General features: G+C 34.3%; 1 long non-coding RNA gene across 1 annotated transcript in view; it reads left to right on the forward strand.

Annotated features, from left to right (window-relative positions):
- LOC105495672 (uncharacterized) overlaps positions 1–17,330 on the forward strand; it is a 63,248-nt gene extending 45,918 nt beyond the window's left edge. The window contains exon 5 of the long non-coding RNA XR_011606527.1: positions 17,146–17,330. This is a non-coding gene — a long non-coding RNA (uncharacterized lncRNA). The remainder of the gene's footprint in view (positions 1–17,145) is intronic.
- The last annotated feature ends 3,013 nt before the right edge of the window (positions 17,331–20,343 follow it).

The following is a 20,343-nucleotide window of genomic DNA, read 5'->3' on the forward strand; positions in this document are numbered from 1 at the left end:
TTTTGTAATGAGATATGAGACTGGGTATTTCACACTCTCCTACTTGGTTCTTCTGTTTCAATATTCCTTGGTGATTCCATATTTCCTGCAGTTCCATTTATTTTACAATCAGTTTTCAATTTCCAAAAAAGTCAGTTAGATTTCTGACAGGCATTGCATCAAATCTGTGTGTCAATTTGGGAAGTATTGCCATCTTCAAATTATTAAATCTTCTGGTCCATGAATACAAGATGATTTTCCATTTATTTAGACCTTTAATATTGTACAGGAATGTTTTTGTAGTTTTCAGGGTACCAATTTTTATCTCACGATTAAATTTATTTTAAAATATTTTTTTGTTATTCTACTCTAAATGAAATTATTTTCTTAATTTTAAGATTTTTATCGTATCACATTGAAATATAATTAATTATTTTTATTGACCTTGTATTCTTCAACGTTGCAGAATTTGTTTATTCATTCAGATTATTTTTGAGTGGACTCCATATCCCAGGTCATGGTCATCTGAAAATAGAGATAGTTTCAATTATTTCCAATATAGAAAAATTTATTTCTTTTTCTTGACTAATTCTCTGGAGAAACGAATACAATAAAATGTTCAATAAAAGTGACTAGAATGAACATATTTGTCATTTTAAACTTAGAAGAAAAATATTCCATCTTTCATCATTAAGTATAATGTTAGCAGCAGGATTTTCATAGATACCCTTTATCAGGTTGAAGATGTTTCCTTCTATTTCTAATTTGTTCAATACTTTTGTCATAAAATCGTGTTAGATTTTGTCCAATCTTTTTTCTGCAATTAAAGAAGTCAAGTGATTTTTGTTTGTTATTCTATTGTATATTGCATTAATTTTCATATGTTAGAAATTAGAGTAAGATTTTTCTAGGATTTTGTATCCATAGATTTGTTTCAATAAATACATTGGACATTTTTGGAATTTTGTGACAATTTACAAAAATCTGCTCTCAAACTGTGTAGCCTAGAAATTTCAAAAAAAAAAAAAAGGAAAAGTTAGATATGTCACGAATGCTTAAAATATATGTAGCTATTAGCCTATTTTATGATTTACTACTATAAAATATACACAAATCTATTATAAAATGTTAACATTTACTAAGACTTTTGCACACAAATGCTTACAGATCAGACGTAATGCCATTCATAGTCAAGAGAGATGTAAACAAATATAAGCAGTATTAAATAATTACTGCATATTTACATTACATACTGTACCACTGTAATCATTTCGTAGCCACTTCCTGTTGATATCATGGTAAGCTCAAGTGTTGTATCTGCTTAAAACACCTTGCGACACTCATCATCTCTGTGTGAGCAGTTCATTTTTTCTAGGAAATTGCACATGACAGTATAAAGTGATCTTTCCTGGTTGTCGGGTCTTTTTCATCATGTTTAGTGCAACAGTATAAACTTTAACACCATGGGACCCATACAAAGTGCCACTAGAGATACTGGAAGTGCTTCCAAGAAGCAAAGAAAAGTCATGGCATTCAAATAAAAAGTTGAACTGTTTGATGTGTACTGTAGATCGAAGTCTGTAGCTGTAACTACCTGCCATTTCAGACAGACAACTTGTCTAGTAAACAGACTATGTAAACTCACACTATTGATAAATACAGTAGAATACTGTAAGTATATTCTCTCTTCCTTATGACTTCTTAATGACATTTTCCTTTCACTTACTTCCTTGTAAGAAATACAGTGTATAATACATATAACGTACAAAATATGTGTTAATTGACTATTATTTGTAAGCTTCTGATCAACAGAAGCTGGGGGGTGTCAAATGTTATATGTGAATTTTCAACTGCACAGTGAATCAGCACCCCTACCCCTTACGTTATTCAAGAGTCAATTGTATTCTATTGTGGACTTTTGCATCCATATTTATATTAAAAAGAACTCTATAATGTTTGTATCTTGCGAGAGTTTTTGTCTCATTGTAGTACTGGCCTCATAGAATGAGTTAGGAAGTGTTCTCTTCCTCATTTTTTCAGGAGAAGCATTTGGTAGATTGGTGCTACTTCTTGCTTAATCATTTGGCATGGAATTGGTCTTTCCTATGAAAAGCCTATATGGGTAGTTTCTTTTTTCTAATTACTTATTCAATCTCTTTATTTCTTATACATCTGTTCATATTGTCTATCTCTTCTTGACTCATACAATTATTCATAGTATTCCTTTGTAATTCTTTTTATTCATGTAAGGTTAGCAGTAATGTATTCTCTTTTATTTCTGATCCTAGTAGTTTTAAACTTCCCTCTGTTGTTTTTGGTTCATGTAGCTGAAAATTTGTAAATTTCATTGATCTTCTCAAAAAGTCACTTTGTTTTCATTGGTTTTTCTCAGCTGTTTATTCTGTTCTCCATTTCATTAATTTCCACTTTAATATTTATACTTCTTTTCATTTGGTTTTAGAATTAGTTTTCTCTTATCTGTTCAGGGTCTTATCTAAAAAGTTAGGTTGTTGATTAAGTTTTTCTCCTTTCTTAATTAGGCATTTAAGTATAATTTTTTTTTCTTTAAGCACTGCCTTAGCAGAACCACATAAGTTTTGGTATGGCTTGATATGTGTGTCTTCATTTTTACTTATCTCAAAGTATCTTCTAATTTCCCTTTTGATTTCCTCTCTGGACCATTGGTTTCTTAGAGTATACTTTTAGTTTCCTATTTGTGAGTTTCCCATTTTTTTGCTCTTATTGATTTCCTATTATTTTCTTTGTAGTTGGAGAAGATAGTTAACATTATTTTTTATCATTTTAAGCTTACTGAGATTTATTTTATAACCTAAATATAATATGGCCTACCCTGAAGAATGTTCCATGTGCACTTGATAAGAATGCATATTCTGGGATTATTTGGTGGAGGGTTCTCTAGATGTCTATTAAGTTCAGTTGGTTTATAGTATTGTTTAAATATTCAATTTCTTCATTATCTTCCTAGTAATCTGATTGATTATTAAAACTGGGATACTGAACTCTCCAACTATTCATTTTTAATTGTTTATTTCTCCCTTCATTTTTGTCAAATTTTCCTTCATGTATTTTGGAGTTCTGTTGTTAGGAGCATATGTAATGACAATTGATATCTTTTTCTGCAGATTGTCACTTCCTTAGCTGACACATTACAGGGTAAGATAAAATTAGTATAAGCATGTAGCACAGAGTTGACTCAAAGTGAAGTGCACATAATGTGTTCACAGTGCTGTGTGTACACCTCCAACACAAAACCCTTTATTTATAGCTGTTTGTATGCTTTTCATGCCTACTAGAACATGCACGCTTTGAAACAAGGCTATGTGACTCATTATAAGTCTAGTGACTGCCATAGTTCATGGCATTTTAGATGAAAATAGTATTCAATGAATGAATGAATGGATTTTGAAAATACTGTGATATAAAGAGAGAATGCATGGCACATAAGGGCAATTATAATTCAAACTTTTCACTTCTGTCTTTAAGGAGAAAGGTCAATGGTTACTAGCACACAGGTTTTTAACTACCTCTCTAGCATTGTTCACTTGAGGAAATCACTGAACCTCACAGAACCTCAGTTTCTTTATTAGTCAATGCACTTCCTATCTCTCAAAACACTTTATGGAAATGAAAAGGACAAAGAATGTAAAAATATTGCCAAATGTTAAGGTGTGAAATGGGTATGTCTATTGAAGGGGAGGCTGAGATAAACCTTTGGCTTTGCAATTTACTGTCTTCAAAACCTTGTGTAAGTTACTTCTAAGGTTTGTTTCTCTGTTTGTAAAAATAGGATAACAAGAGTAACCTTTAAAGATTGTTTTATATGGCCGGGCGCGGTGGCTCAAGCCTGTAATCCCAGCACTTTGGGAGGCCGAGACGGGCGGATCACAAGGTCAGGAGATCGAGACCATCCTGGCTAACATGGTGAAACCCCGTCTCTACTAAAAATACAAAAAACTAGCCGGGCGAGGTGGCGGGTGCCTGTAGTCCCAGCTACTCCGGAGGCTGAGGCAGGAGAATGGCGTGAACCCGGGAGGCGGAACTTGCAGTGAGCTGAGACCCGGCCACTGCACTCCAGCCTGGGCGACAGAGCAAGACTCCGTCTCAAAAAAAAAAAAAAAAAAAAAAAAAAAAAGATTGTTTTATATGGCATATGCAGGGTGCTCTCTGCAGTACCTGACTCACTGAAGATAGCACTTACATGTGAGGTATCATTATTACTGAAACTGCTATAAATACATGATATTTCTTAGATGTCATAGAATTCTAAGGCAGCGGAACACATTATTGTTACGAAGAGAAATCTTCACCCACGAATTCAGCAAAAAAAAAGAGACATAAAAATGCTATTTTTATAAAAAGCAAAAGGACAAAAGTGGCATTCATGCCTGTTTCCTAAATAAAAAATGTTACATGTGAGAATAGAGAAAGCGTTATGATAAGTCTAAAATAATTTTTAAAACTAGAATAGAGAAGATTCTGTTTAAAAAGCATGTATTTGCAAAGACATATCAGCGATTATGATATCACTTACTAAAAGTAAAGGAGTTCTCCCACCAAGTAAGCATAGAGAAAATTTCACCAAATACTCATGATTTCTTTGGATAATCCTGGTAAAGTGCTATGAAGATAAAGTAACTTGTATGAGATAACTTAGTATCTTAAAAATATTAAGAATATTTATATCTTGTCTCATTTGAAGATGACTATGAAAAACATGGTTGTTGCTTGCTACCAAAGCAACTTTTTTTTGAACACACAAGTCTACAGCATGAATCGTTAGTTTAATCAGAAAATCATTTCAGGCACCTGGTGTCCATAAAAATGAGCATTATTTTTTCTCTCCTACCTTATCCAGCCCCTTGAAGTTTCTATACAAATGTTTCCTAGAAGTTTCCACTCCCTCCACCACCACCCCCAAAACTCTGTAGGAGAGACAGGACTCAGTTATGCACCAAAAATGAAATTAAATGTGATGATTTGTCCTCTGGAATTGTGCTATACATAGACATATTTGGCATGACCCAAATACCGGCAGAAAAAAATGTTAAATCTCCCTCATCCTCAAATACCTCCCAAGAAGGAATTATATGACTGGCTTATGAGAACCAATGCATAAGAAATTACCGTAAATTAGACTGTATTTTTTAAGGAGAGTAGATGACATTTCAAAATCCAGTGTCTTCAGGGTGGTCCTTCTTAGTTGGCATCCGCAGAAGGGAGCTGAGCTGCTAGAGGGGCACTGAGTCTGGAGTGGGGCTGCGTGGGTGTAAATTCCAGCTTGCTACTTACTGTCATGAGAATTTAGACAAAGAATTTAGAGTCTCTGTTCCTCAGTTTCTTCTTTTGTTAAATAAGTTAATAAAAGCACCTACTTTCTACTTTCTGGTTATCATAAGAATTAAACCAGTTAATACATATGAGAGGCATAGAACATTACCTGACACATCATAATTGATATATAATTAATTGTCTGTTCAGTAAAATCAGTGAAGGACATACAGATAGTTTTTGAACAAATATTATTTTTAAAATATACCAGACACAACTATTAAATAACCATTTTGAATAATTCATTAACTCAACTATTTATTGAATATCATTAATCATGTCAGCAATTAATTATATTAATCATAAACATATTTATTATCACCCCTTAAAAGGAGACACAGATTCTACCCTTGAGAGATTTACAGACAAAAGTTGAAGGAGCCTCTATGAGAGCTTCAAATTTAAAAGTGCAAAATTGTGTGTAACTGGTCTACTCATGCCAATTTGTAAAGATCATTTTACAGTGATCCTTTGATCAAAGAAGTGAAAGAATTTATGTCCTTTTGAATTCCCTTATGAGATCATATATTTTCATTTAAATAGAAATGTGCTTTTCAAAACACACCTCAGTACTTCACCTGCTGTCTGTCACCTACTAATATATTTCTTTATTCTATATGACTATTTTTTCTGCCAATATAAAAAACCATAGGTATTATATCATGTATCATGTAATATATGGTATGACATATAATTTATATATGACATATTAACATGTCATGTTTTCATATGACAACATGAAAAATCTGAGCTCTATAAATTATTTTCTGCCTAAGGAATATCTATTACACATGGCATAAACTTCAGGTACAGCCCACTAAGCATGGACATTTCTGGCTACTTTCTTTCGTAGTTGAAGAGACACAGTGTGTCTTTGCTCCCTGAGAGAAGCCCAACTGCCATCCAGAAAGTGCACTCTTAAGGGGGCTTCCATGCACGTAGATGAGTGTTGTAGACTGTGCAAATCCATGGAGTGCCATACACGTAAATAGTAGCCCTCTTTTCCACGCAGCAAAATCCATCCTTGGCAGAATTGAGACAAAGGCCAAAATAGTCATGCGGGCCTGAACGGGACTCTAGACTCAGTGGTCAGCACAGGCAATTATTTCTCCTGTATACATAGGTGGCTTGAACACACAAGCAGAATTTAAACCACACACACACAAATTATTACTGATTCCAGAAGTTTTGGAGTAACTGGGATTCAAAGTAATAACAATTGATATTAGTTATTGAGCAGCTACAAGAATCAGATACCAAACGAAGTGCTTCATTCATGTCATTCACTAATGTAACTGTATTAACATCTACTCTATTACACGTAAGGACACTAAGAGTCAGAAAGTTAACAGACTCTCCAGAGCTCATGCAAAAGCAACAGGCTTAGGTGATAAGCTCTGGGCCTGCTGAAGCCTGTGCCTACAATCTGAAATGCTGTGCTGCTCTTCAGCAAAGGGGGATTATCAATCTCCACTAGACTGTCGCTCCCCTCCTCGCTCTTCAGTTTTGCATGTGCTTCATGAAGCTTGACCTGCATTTTGGGCATCTTAAGTGGCAATCATGAGCCATATTTTTTCATGCTATTTCAAAATATAGCACAATCATCAGTATATATTAAAACTCAGACATATACATCCAATTACCAAGTGTAGGGATGTTCGAGATAAAACCTAGAAGACTCAGACATAAAAGAAAGTGAGAAACAGGAATGAAAGGGAAGGTATAATGTTGCTAAATGAGAGAGAAGATGTATTTATGACAAAAGACAACATATCAAAGGGTTTTCTGTTTTTTGGTTTTTTGTTTGTTTTTTTACTATACTTACACATAGCACTTCTGCAAGGAATAAATCACTAGGAAATGCTCTAAGATAAATATTTTGAGCTGACATTTAACTGCCCAATACCTAGCCAAGCCTGACAGGATATATTATTTTCCATTTGCAGTTTTATGAGACTTCATCTTCCTCCAGTAAAGTGATGGGAAATGAGAAGACACGAAAGCATTGTTTTTTCACTTTTCTCCCATTTGAAATGCTCTTTGAGTGATACCCCAAGTTCAAATTTCTGTGGTTTGTATCTAACTCTTTTTTACCCCCTTTGACAGTGATTTTTACTGAATTATATCTGAACATCAACTTTTCCTGAAATGTCTATTGTAGATTATAAAAACCCTCATAGTTTATCACATAAGAGAGGGCTATGAAAACAACCGTGAAGACTTAGCAAACATGCCGTCTGCTGCCAATTTACAAGGATGTAATTAGGAAGATTAGGTAACCTGCCCGAGGTCACACACTCAGTAAAGCACAGGGCTGGCAGGTCTGTCTGACACCAGCATGTATGCTCCTGGTTGTGAGACACTAAGCAGTGTCTCTGGTGATCCATTTCTGTATTTTAAATATGCTGGAAAAATATTGCTCATTCAAAAATACATCTTGTGCCAACTTCCCACTTACTAATCTCAGTTTGGAAGTGTGTCTTGCCTTCTTTTGATTCCAGTGAAAAGATAATTCTAGTGCAAAGGGGAACCATATTGACCATTAGACCTACTGCGCTTATTAAACAATGAAGTATTCATATTTTGGCACACAACCCAGAGAGGAATAATCCTCCTTGATTCCCCTGTCTACCTATCCTGAGTTCCATTTGGTGTCCTTTGCTTTTCTTGCCAATTGTGGCTAATAAGAAAGATTATAATGGCAGCATGACACTGCAATTGCAGTACCCAAGCCAACTGACCAATTTGACATTCATTCATTCATTCAACAAATATTTGTTGAGTGCCTATTAAGTACCTATTGTGGATACAGAAGGAAACAAGAAATGAAATGTCTCATATTTTATGACAATAAATAAAGCAGGTATATAATATTAACAAAGAAAACTTAATCACATAAGCAAATAAAAACAATTTTTTTTTTTTACTGGAAATGCTGTGTAGAGAATGGAAATACAATGATGTGATAGTGGCAGACGAGGCAGTTATTTCAGACAGTGTTCACAGAAGACCTCCTGAGCATTAACATTTAAGCTGAGACCAGAAAATACATCTTGGGAAAGATATTTCCAAACAGAGGAGACATCTAGTGCTTCCTCTGGACATCCAGTGCTTGCATTAACTTGTTGTCCCTGGGCAAGTTTTAACCTTTCTATGCTTCTGTCTCCTCATCTGTAACACAGATGCCTAGGGTTGTTGTGAGGAGACAATTATTTAATGTACATAATAGAGTAGCATCCATCACAGAAAGGGATTATTAAAATAACCACTGCTGTCTCTAGCAATTATAATTTTCTCTTCCAATTCAAGTTTCCCTTCAAGAGGTAAGGACATCATGTTGAACTGGTAAGAAATGTTGATTTACAAACACATAGTTTATTTGCATAAACTGTAAATACAAGAGTGAGGAAGACAACACATCTCCATTATTCAGAAAATTCCAGCACTGAAGGGCTCAAAACTAAACTGTTTAATTAATATACATATGTCTGTTCTCTTTCGGTATCATCATTTACCACATGTAAACGTTTCTCCAACTTCTCCTCAGGTCGCTTTTTCCCTAATTATAGCCTATGTGCATTTCCTCATTCTAACACCATATAATGAGGTAGAAGCCCCATATTGTGGCAAGTTGGGACTCTCTTAAATTTACTGACTTAGTAGATTATACCTTAATCATATGGGATATTTCTAACCTTGCAAAATTTATACAATTACACTTTTTTTTTGAGATGGAGTCTTGCTCTGTTGCCCAGGCTGGAGTGCAGTGGCGTGATCTTGGCTCACTGTAACCTCTACCTCCTGGGTTCAAGCGATTCTCCTGCCTCAGCTTCCCAACTATCCCAGATTACAGGCATGTGCTACCACGCCCGGCTAATTTTTGTACTTTTAGTAGAGACAAGGTTTCACCATGTTGGCCAGGCTAGTCTCGAACTCCTGACCTCAGTTGATCTTCCTGCCTTGGTCTCCCAAAGTGCTGGGATTACATGCTTTAGCCATCACACCTGGCCATAATTATGCTTTAAAACCTTCTAACGAAACACTTAATATGTTCACTTCTGATCTTAAAATATCTTCTCCAATGCAACACATTTCTATTCTCTTCAGTATTATAAAATACTCCCCATTCTGTTGTTTCTTATTCCAATTTTATTATCTTCTTATTAAAAAAGAAAGCTTCCCCTTCAATTTTCCACTTCTCTTCTCCACATCAGTACATTTCTATCAGGTATCATTTAGGCAGTGTTTCTTTACTGATGTTATTTACCTGATTATAGACGGTCTAAATTCAAGAGTTCTAGAGCACAACTGTCTTTTAGGATTTTCCTAGTTCATATACTTAAATAAGACAATTTGAGGTGATTTTTTAAATTTAAAAATAATAAAATAAGTTATTACCAATAATTTAATTCACATATAATTATAATATCATACTAAACTAATTAAAGAGCAACCTAATTATAGATAATGTAAAATGAAATTCTTTTGCTATTACTAGTAATGGCTTCTGGCCAACTATTTGCCAGACTCAAGTAGAATTTGCCTGATTGCACATTATTAAATGGATACCTATAAGGGCATGATGCAAACATAATAACCATAAAATAAATCTGTGCTTGCACATCCATGTCAGGACAGAGTAGTTAGTAGGAGACCACCACTCTTATGAAGCACACATAGGACAGCCAGGTAAAGTATGAAATCGTCTATTCAAAATCAATAGAGAGCTGGTGAGACAGAGGAAGCTGGAGAGAGGAAACAAACTTCAAGAGGGGATCTGATTTGTGCAGCCACATTTATCCTGAGTTTGTGCAACATAATTTCTAGAAGCCTTGAGGGAAAAAATCTATGTAGTTAGAAAGCACAAAGAATGGAGACCTTGAGGAAATATGAGACTCTTAATTAAAACTATAGAGGGACAACAGAAATAAGAGGCAGACTTGTTTTATATCAAGCATACAGACCAGCTTTGACTGCACACATCCCTGAGTGGACAAAGGTGATGGCATCCTCCTTTATCACACTCACCTAGGGAAGAGCAAACTCTCTCTAAAGAAAGATAACATTCTAAAGTTTTTGTATGTAATGCACAGCATGCAATGAAAACTTATTATGCAGAAGAATGAAAACAGACCCCTATTTCTCACCACATACAACAATCAACTCAAAATGGATTAAAAGCTAACAGGTAAGGCCTGAAACTATACAACCACTAGAAGAAAACATGGGAAAATACCTTAGACATTGGTCTAGACAAAAACTTTATGGCTAATGTTTCAAAAGGCAACCAAACAGGCAAACTAAAAAAAAAAAAAATAGGCAAATGAGACTATATTAAACTTAAAAAGCTTCTGCACAGCAAAGGAAACCATCAACAGAGTGAAGAAACAATCTATAAAATGGGAGAAAATATGTGTAAACTATTCATCAAACAAGGAAGTAATACACAAAATATACAAGGAACTCAAACAACTCAACTGCAAGAAAACAAAGAATCCCATTACAAAGTGGGCAAAGGACATGTGTAGACATTTCTCAAAAGAAGGCATACAAATGGTCAACAGGTATATGAGAAAATACTCAACATCAATAACTATCAGAAGACTGGAAATCAAAACTTCAAGAAGATATCATCTTGCCCAATTAGCATGGTTATCATCAAAAATACAAAAAAAAAAAAAAACATGCTGGAAAGAATACAGAGAAAAGGGGAACTATTTAGACACCGTTGGTGGGAATGTAAATTATCACAGTCATTTTTTAACGGATATTTCTAAAAGGAAAAAAAAAAGCCTAAAAATAGAATGGCTATACTATCCAGTAGTCCCACTAATGGGTATGTAAACCCCTATGTTTATTGCAGCACTGTTCACAATAGCCAAGGTATGGAATCGAGCTAAGTGTCCATCAATGAATGAATGAATAAAGGCAATGTGGTAGATATAAACAACGGAATACTATTCACTTTTGAAAAAGAATGAAATCCTGTCATTTGCAGCAACACAGATTGAACTGGAAATCATTATGTTAAGTGAAATAATCCAGTCACAGAAAGACAGATAGACACAAGTTCTTGTCATGTCATCACAGAAGGACACATGTACTTACTCAAATGTGTAGCTAAAAAAGTTGATCTCATGCTGGATATTGGAAGCTGGAAATGGAGGATGAGGAATGAAGTGAGGCTGGTTAATGGGTAAAAACATACAGTTAGATAGAAGGGAGAAGTTTTAGTGTTAGCTCAGTAGGGTGACTACAATTAATAATAATTTATAGTATAATTCAAAATAGCTAAAAGAGAAGATTTGAAATGTTTTCAACACAAAGAAATAAGTGTTTACGGTGATGTATATCCTAATTACACTGATTTGATCATTACACATTGTATGCATGTATTAAAATGTCACACATACCCATAAATATATATAATTATTATGTATCAATTAAAAAGAAAAAATACAGCACCATTACAAGCAAAGATTTTCCCCTAAGGGGGATAACAGCGCATTAATTATAAAAAAAGGCAGAAGGACAGATTGAAAACAAAATAAAAAAGAGACAATAAAAATAAGCCTATGTTTGATGCAACTATAAATGTGAACTACCAATGGCTTTTAAATACTATGAGAAGCAAACTTTAAAAATAGAGGAAAATCTGTAGACAATAGATTAAAAGATGCACATTTTCATCAGTTAATTAGAATCTATTTTTAAGTTGAAATTCCAAAATTTAAAAAATATAATGATATATGAAGATAAGAAATAACTAAAGTGTTCTTACAGCAGATTAGACACAGCAGAAAATAGGATTTGAGAAGTGGAAGATGGGTCATTAGAAATGACGAATTGAGACACAGAGAAAAACACAATAAAGGATGCAAAAAGAATATTAGAGATATGTAGGATGCAGCTATAAGTGTAATATAGGTTTATTGTGAGTCCCAGAAGGAAAGGAGAGGATGACTATTAGGTTTTGAATGTTCAACCTTATTAATTTCATTCTGAATGCTCAAACAAGATATCTGGATCAGAGAAGTAGTTAGCATTATGTTATGTAATAAGTGCATGCCTTTCTTCACATAGGTCCTTACCTTGAGTAAGTGCCACAGCCAGATGTGAAAAACACATTCCTTTACAGAAGCAACAATAAGACTGGCAGCTGACTTCTCAGTTGATGAGCCAGGAGACAACATAATGATATCCTGAAAGTTGTCAGAGAATATCTCAACTGGGAAATGGATGCCTTATAAAAATATCCTGCAACAATGAATGTGAAAAAAATTTATTTTTAGACAAACAAAATTGAGAAAACTAAATCTGACTTTAAAGAACTATCAAGGAGAATATTTTATGCATATGGAATATAACTCCAGATTAAAAGAAGAAATTTCAGAAGTTAAGAATGAGGAATATAGTGGGTAAATGTGTGAGTAAATTTAAATAAAAATTAACTAAATATTTACTTATAAGGCAATAATAGCATGAGACTTAAAGTCATGAGACTTAAAATTATGTCAAATTAGTGTTTTTTTATTCTCTTCAGTTAACAAATAATAATTGTATATATTTATGTTATACTACATGATGTTTTGCAACATATATGTACCTTATGGAATGCCTGAATAGAGGTAATTAACATATGCATTACCTCACATATTTACTGGGCTGGATCATAGCTCACAGCAGCCTTGACCTCCTGGGCTCAAAAGATCCTCCCACCTCAACCTCCTGAGGAGCTTAAATTACAGGCGCAAGCCACTGCATCTGGCTCCCTAACATTATGTGTGTGTGTGTGTGGTGACAACACTTAAAATCTATTCTCTTAGCAATTTTCAAATTTACAATATATTGTTACTATGGTCACTTTGTTGTACAATAGTTCTCTTGTATTTATTGCTCCTATGTAACTGAAATTTTGTATCTTTAACCAACATCTTCCCAATCCCCACCTCACTTTGAAGCTCTTGGTAACCACCATTCTCTGCCTCTGTGAGTTTGACTTTTTACATTCCACACATGAGTGAGATTATAGTGTGTGTATTTCTGTAACTGACTCATTTCACTTAGCAGAAAGTCATACAGGTTTATTTATCTTGTTGCAAATCATGGGATTTCCTTTTTTTTTTTTAAGGGTTCCATTGTGCACATATAGCACATTTTCTTAATCCATACATTTGTTGATGGACCCATAGGTTGATTCCGTATTTTGGCTATTGTGAATAATGCTGCAATAAACATGGGAGTGCAAACATCTTTCTGATGTACTATTTTTGCTTTCTTTGGATATACACCCAAAAGTGTGATTGCTGGGTCATATGATAGTTCTATTTTTAATTTTTTGAGAAACCTCTTTACTGTTTTCCATAATAGCTCTACTAATGTACATGCCCACCAATAGTGTGCAAGAGTTCATTTTTGTCCATATCCTCACCAACACTTATCCTTTTTTTTATAGTAACCATTTAAAAGCTGTGAGGTGAAACCTCATTGTGGTTTTAATTTGCACTTTCCTAATGATTAGTAATGTTGATCAATTTTTCATATACCTGTTGGCTATATGTATGTCTTCTTTTGAGAATTCTCTTTTCCGGTTCTTTGCTCAATTTTTAATTGTGTTATTTGTTTTCTTGCTACGGAGTCCTGTGAGATCCTTATAGATTTTGAATATGACCGCCTTATTATATGTATGGTTTGCACATATTTTCTCTTGTGCTGGAGGTTGTCTCTTCATTCTGTTCACTGTTACCTTTGCTGTGAAGAAGCTTTTTAGCTTGGTGTAATCCCATTTGTATATTTTTGCTTTCAAGGTCAGATCCAAAAATATGATTGCCCAGACCAATGTCATAGAATTTTTCTACTAAACATTTTTCTAAAAGTTTTAGAGTGTCAGATCTTACATAAGTCTATATTCAGTTGATTTTTGTATACAGTGTAAGAAAAAATATGTAACATTTAAATGCATAATGTCAATTAAGTAAAAGTTAGGAGGAAATTAATGCCATTAACATGTTCTAAAGTTGTGACATTATTTGAGAAATAATAACATAATTTTATTATCTATTAACAAGGCAAGGTTACATGATATAATCCTACTCCCTATGGTAATTATGAATAGATGAGTAAAAGAAAATACTACAAGTTAATACAAGGGGAAAATGCAAAAAAACAAAATCTGATTAATCCATAAAGGCAATATCAGAGTGGGAAAGAAACACAATCAGTAAAATAAAACCCAATTCATTATATGGCGAATTTTAACTAATTTATATGCATACATATTTACACTAAGCATATAAATGTTCTAAGTAATTTAACTAAAGACAAACATTGTCAGACTGAATATAGCTGCTAGTGGTAATTATCTGCCCATATCAATCAGCTTTTACTGTTTCTTTTATAATGGTCCAGTCTCTACTCTCCTTCCCCTGTGCATGTTTGGCTGGAGGCATTCTTTGGCTATAGCATCCTACTCTACACCTGTGTGTCTCTCAGGAATAACCTTCAGCCAGACTCCTCAGAGTTAGAAAATGAACAGCCTAAACACTTCACTTTTTGGAGTGTGGAAATTATGTATGAGGTGTGCCTTCTGTGCTGTCTGTCATCGACCCTGGTCAGATTAAGCTCAAATTACCAACAGTGGCTTCCTCTCCTTCCCTATCTAATTTGCCAACTAAAATGCAGTGAAGCATGTCAGTGAAGCATAAGATAATCACTGAATAAACTCTGTATATCAAAATCCTTGTCTCATGGTCTTCTTCTCAGGAAGCCCAAACAATGTAATGCCATAAAAAATATTAAATCTTTAACTCAATTATACATGTGTGAGACAGGCTTTAAATAAAAAAAAGTTTAAAACTAAAATAATGGCAAACAATAAAAATACTTTTCAAAAGCTTATGTCACTATTCTAATATAATAAAAAGTGTGCTTAAAGGTAAGAAGACTTTCTAGAGATGAAGACTCTTCTAAACCATAAAGGTAAATAAAGCTATATTATTCTAAATAGTTATACTATTCTAAATCTCTATAACATAGCTTCAGATAAGTAGATATAATAATTCTAAATCTACATAATATAGTTTCAAAATAAATACAGCAAAAATTAGGGAATTCAAGGGAACAGGGACAAGTATGTGATCATTTTGGGAGATTTTAATATGTCTTGAAATAATCGAGAAAATAAGTGAACAGGAAGACTGATCTTCATTGATATAGAAAATCTGAGTAACACAGTTAAGAAATTGATGCATCAAGAAATTATGTAACATTGCTATGAATATACAATTAAGAGATTTCACCTCATTTATCTATACAGAACAATGTAACTATTATAGAATTTGTAGTCTTTTGATCTACATACTGAATATTAACAAAATGGCCATATGCTGGACTATAAAGAAAGCCTCAATAACTATCAAAGGATAGACTTCATTAGAGTATGTTCCCTGAGTAGAAAGAAGCCAAGCACTAATAATAAAAATAGAACTATAAAAATAGCAAACTTGTTAAATAGTAAGCAACACATTTCTCAGTAATTTATAAATCACAACAATAATCTATGACACATAACAGAAGCTAGAAATATTTCAACTGAATTATAATTACACCAAAACATCAAAATTTGTTGCAAACAACTAAAGCAACACTTTAGCGAAAAATTTGTGGTGTTAAATGCATATATTGTGAAAAAAGAAAGGCTGAAAATAAATAATATAAAAGTTTATATTAAAAACTAAGCTAAAAAACCAGCAAACCTAACACAAAGTAGAAAAGAATACTAATGAAGATAAGAACAGAGTTTTGAGAATATAAAACAAGTGTATTTTAGAGAATATAAAACAAGCATCACAAAAGCCAAATGTTGATTATTTGGAATAATCAGTAACATTTATAAATTTCTAGCAAAATTGATTTTTAAAAATGAGTCAGGAAACTATCAATACAATGACTGAAAAAGCAAATATCACTGCAGACCTACAGATATTTGGATAGATCATAACATTTTGATAGACTGTATGCCAATAATTTGGCATTTATATTCTATGAAAAAAACATAATTGATCAAAACTAACAGAAGGAGAAATAAAAAATTTTAATACTTCTATTATCAACTATTCTTCTAATCCTTTCCTCAAAAGAACTTTAGTCCTAAATGGTCTGACTAGTGAATTCTTTTAAATATTAAAGGAAGAAATAGCATTGACCTCACACAAACTCTACAGATAAGAATGAAAATAGGAACACATTTGTAAACTTTGTATGAGGTCAGCATATCCCTGAAAAGGACAAGAAAGGAAAATTTACAAATCAAACCCTTCCATGAGCATTGATATAAATATCCTAAACTGATTAGCAAATTAATCTCTACAATATATTAAATGATACGATCTACTGACTAAATAGGTTCTTTAAAGCAAGGGTGATTTAAAATAAGAAACTCAATCAATAATAGCTCATCTCATAAACAGACAAAAAAGAGGAGAAATTGTGTAATAATCTCAGAATCGTGCAATGAAATTCAATACCCAATCATAAGAAAAATCTATTAGAATCTAGGAATAGAAAGCAAACTCCTTAAATGAATAAAGACTATAGATAAAACTTTCAGACTAGTCTATGTTACATATAAATTAAACTCTCTTACATATAATTATGAAAATAGTACAAAGAAATAAGTTTCAGCTTCACCAATCCCTTTGTGTTGCCTCGCAGTTGACGCATAAGAACACAAGTTTCGACATAGCTTTAATGAAAGCAACTATGTTGTTTTCTGTCTCATTTCTTGTGTTTTTCATATTACCCCATAATCTTCCACAGTAGGTGCTGTGATGACCTCCCTTTGGAAATGGACGACTTTCTCTCACAGGTGCCTGGAGTTCTCCTAGCAGAACAGCCTTAGTCATTCACTCCACAGGGATGGCCCAGCTAAGGAGAGTTACGGCAGCCATGGCCAGGCCCAGGCCCAGGCCCCTTCTGGTGTGGTCACATCCAATCGCTAATCAAACTGGGTATGTAAACTCCCACCCTCCCACCCCAACTAGGGATAATCTTGAGAGTCTTCCCACCCTCAGAACTCCCAGGACACTGGCTGAGGCCTCCACTGAGCTAACTTCACAGCACAACTTCTTGCTCTGCCCAGCCGTCCTTCCCATCTTCCTTTCCTTGACCTTTGCCTACACCCTTTTTCCTTTCTCTATAATTCCTTTCTCTATAATTAGCATATTTCCTTTCTCTATAATTAACATAACTTTTAGCAAAGTAATGGAATTAAAACAAATGTTATATGAGTGTTATACCTAATTGTTTTCACTACATTTTTTCTAAACAGCTCATAAATCCCTACTTTTTATACAGCTCTTCTCCTGGGAATCAAGGATATAGAACCCAATAATTAAATTAGACATGTTTGATAGAGTTCATTGATTTTTCATTCAAATTGCTTTTATTATTCTGACACAATAAATATGCTATTAATTAAAAATAACTGTTATAGAAATACGTAGCTATTTAAGGCGTGTGAATCTCAGTTCTAGCACTTTTTAGTAATTTAAGCTTTCATAATCTTATTTACTTATCTGTATAAATGTGGACACAAATGCCCACCTTGTAGTGTAGACATGACGACTACGTTTGTAAAGCTGCTGGAGTAATATCTGCTCTGTAAAAGAGCTCCCATGATCCACACTGTAGGAAAAAAGAGAGAATTCTGGCTCATATTTCAGGGCATAAATGAAAGAAAACTAGCCTATAGTAGGGGAAAGCAAACATAGGACGGTCCTGGACAGAGTCTTCCAGAGCAGCAGTCTGAATGAGAGACATTAACATTGTCTAGGAAAAACATGTATACTCATGTTTTCTAAGAAGATCTCAACTTCTCACAAGGACCTCCTGAAAATGGTCCTTTGTAGGCATGGACTTCAAGTAACTGGTTATATATGTTTGCATGTATATCCTACAGGGCTGCTATAAATAAGACTCGGCAAAGTCCAGGCACTGAGGACATGAAGGAAAGAATGGAGTTGCGATGGATCTTAGCCAGGCCTGAAACCCTGACATTCCAAGTAGACTCAAGGGCACAAAGACAAAAGACTGTGATACAGTATGACTTTCCTGGTGATGTGGTAGCCCCTTGGGTGCAGACAGCAGCTCACTCTTAAAGACATTTGGTTATGATTTATTGGAAGAAAGGTGTAACAACTGGATTTACACAGAAATTCCAGTCACAGAATACCTGGGCGAACTTGAATAATTTTTCATCATTTGGGCTTATAATGTCATATCAAAGAGAATATTTAAAAGTGAATAATCCAAATGTAATTTACTTGAGTAATATTTGTTGAATGCCTACTCCATGATAAGAAAGCACTTAGAAAATAAGGACATAAAACCAAATTAGACAAGAGACTGTTCTCGAAGAGGTCAAGTGATCAATCTACCTTAAACAAAATTTATGAAAGTGCATTTTTAAGTAATAACATTTTAAATTATCAAATAAATGGCTACTTGTTAGAGACTAGACCAAAATGTTGCCCATAAATTTATAAAATATTTTCCTCTGTTCATGTTCTTCACCTACTTTTTAATAGGGTCATTTGTTTTTTTCTTGTAAATTTGTTTGAGTTCCTGGTAGATTCTGGATATTAGACCTTTGTCAAATAGATAGATTGCAAAAATTTTCTCCCTATCTGCAGGTTGCGTGTCACCCTCATGATACTCAAAGAAGACATTCGTGCAGCCAACAAACATATGAAAAAAAGCTCAACATCATTGATCACTAGAGAAATGCAAATGAAAACCACAGTGAGATACCATCTCATGCCAGTCAGAATGGCCATCATTAAAAGTCAAGAAACAGCAGATGCTGGCCAGTTTGTGGAAAAATAGGAACGCCTTCACACTGTTGGTGGGAATGTAAATTAGTTCAACCATTATCGAAGATGGTATGGTGATTCTTCAAAGATCTAGAGCCAGAAATACCATTTGACCCAGCAATCAATACATGCACATATGTTCATTGTAGCACTATTCACAATAGCAAGGACATGGAATCAACCAAAATGCCGATCAATGATAGACGGGATAAAGAAAATGTGGTACAAATATACTATGGAATACTATGCAGCCATAAAAAGGAATGAGATCATGTCCTTTGCAAGGACATAGATGGAGCTGGACGCCATTATCCCCAGCAAACTAATGCAGAACAGAAAGCCAAACACGGCATGTTTTCACTTATAAGTGGGAATTGAACAATGAGATCATATGGACACAAGGAAGGGAACAATATACACTGGGGCCTGTTGGGGAGGGTGGGATATGGGGAGGGGAGAGTTTTAGGAAAAACAGCTAATACATGCAGGGCTTAATACCTAGGTGATGGGTGGACAGGTGCAGCAAATCACCATGGCCCGCATTTACCTATGTAACAAACTTGCACATCCTGCATATGTACCCCAGTCATAAAAATAAAAATTAAAAAAATTTCTCTGGATAAGACATTTTCCTACCTTTATGTTGCCTTATGTTATCCATTCATTAAACTCAATACATAATTATTGAGAAGCTATGGGCATACAGCAATGAACTACAGAGAAACAATTCTGGTGTGTGTTTATGTGGGCTTGAGAATGGGAAAGATGGCAGACCATTTTGTAGCCTGGACATTGGGAATTGCAGTAGTAATAAGGGGTTGAACAGATGGGAGAAAGGAAAGAGTAGAACTTGGGGGGAATAGAACAAACTGGGGAGAGGAAGACTGTTACAACCGATAGGAGCTACCCATGGAAGGATTAGCCTTAAAGTGAGAGGAGATATCTTCCACAGAGACTAGTGGAGAAGAGACAAAGCTGAGCATAGATATTTGGAGCTGTCATAAGTGGATTCTGAGAGTGTCTGTTCCCCTCAGTCTCAACTATGGTGCTGACACAAATTAGATATTCAGTAGACACCTGCGGAATAAATAAGAGATGAATTTCAAAACAAAATCTCCACATAGAATGCTCTTACAACAGTGAC

This window comes from Macaca nemestrina, chromosome 8, assembly GCF_043159975.1.
Source record: "Macaca nemestrina isolate mMacNem1 chromosome 8, mMacNem.hap1, whole genome shotgun sequence".
Lineage (NCBI taxonomy): Eukaryota > Metazoa > Chordata > Mammalia > Primates > Cercopithecidae > Macaca > Macaca nemestrina.